Here is a 1,282-nt window from a genome sequence, read left to right as displayed (position 1 = left end):
ATTGTAGAAAATCTGAAGACTATTTTAGTTTGTTCTAGTTGGAGACAGTTTTGCCCCTTAATCCTTTGTTTTATTCTGAGGTCTATTTCTTCTGCATTCAGCTCTAATGGAAAATTTGAAGCCTGTTATATTCCAATAACAAAAGAATGATTAAGATATGATGAGGTCCATTTCCTACTGTGACATAACATACAAAATAATTTCTTGAAAATGATGATAAAGTAATAATCTTTACCAATTCCTATTAGACTTAAAAAAGGGTAAAAGATTAATTACACTTAAAAACATGTTTCAATGTGTTGTAGATAGATGAAAAGACTTCAGTATGACTATTAATTCCAGCAGGTTCTACCTGAACAATATAGGAATGTCACTTTAATTTTGTTTCCTCTAATAAATGTTTAATTCATGTTATGGACATTGGTCTTATAGTGCCTGTGTCACAAATATGCCACCCTCCTTTAGGGAACTCAGAGGGATTTTGTGTAAAGTTTATAACAAGGGCCTCCATTAATGGGGTCTGCTAAGTCCCCAACTATTCACGGAATTGGTTAATAATTTGGCTCTATCATCATGTATAATAATTATTTGCTAACTTAGTACTTAGAAGGTTTGTCATGAGACTTGCCAAATCATATAAGCCAGTAGAATCTACAAGAAGCAAAATTGAATGAATGTAGCAGATAAAGAAGTCAAATAAACAAGAAGGAAAATAACTATTATACATTAGCAAAGATAGGGATTAGCTAATTGCACCAGCAGCCCCCAAGATTGCTACCTTGAATCCCGGTGCCCCTTCTTTTGCCCTATACTCATCCCTCTCAACAAGAACATCACCATCATCCTGTCATCACAAAATTGAATACATCACATGATTAAGCACTAATCTTTGGCAATAATAGAAGCTCAAGTTTATGCAAGGAACACAAATTTAGAAAATTTCCAGGTTATGTAGTATTGATTCATTAAATACTGATCATTGAGCTATGTAATGTTATATTAACTATTAAGTACCCTTTGCAACAAACCTTGAAATTGGGTCACTGAAGATGAGAGGTGATTCTTGCAATAGGATGATTAGTTGCTGCATGTGCTTCCATGTTCTATGAAAGTATTTCAGAAACAAGAGTCAGAAGCAATTAGCACTGTCTGTTGGAGGAGTTGTTATATATGGGGTAAAAAACTAGACATCAAATGAAGGTGCAAAATAATTAATTAATATAGATGAATGGATAAAATATAAAAATGAGAAATAATGGGAACTAAGAAGTTGAGACATGTG

At 33.1% G+C, this 1,282-nt stretch overlaps 1 long non-coding RNA gene across 1 annotated transcript; it reads right to left on the bottom strand.

The window, feature by feature from the left end:
• Nucleotides 1-611: 611 nt before the first annotated feature.
• On the bottom strand, nt 612-846 carry LOC127745442 (uncharacterized). The gene is made up of 2 exons (XR_008006635.1): nt 779-846; nt 612-651 (listed from the first exon to the last, which is right to left on the bottom strand). It is a non-coding gene; the product is annotated as an uncharacterized LOC127745442 (long non-coding RNA).
• Nucleotides 847-1,282: the final 436 nt, after the last annotated feature.

Source organism: Arachis duranensis, chromosome 3 (genome assembly GCF_000817695.3).
Source record: "Arachis duranensis cultivar V14167 chromosome 3, aradu.V14167.gnm2.J7QH, whole genome shotgun sequence".
NCBI classification, from domain to species: Eukaryota; Viridiplantae; Streptophyta; class Magnoliopsida; order Fabales; family Fabaceae; genus Arachis; species Arachis duranensis.
The sequence above is the reverse complement of the archived record's forward strand: the minus strand, read 5'-3'. Positions and strand labels throughout refer to the sequence as shown.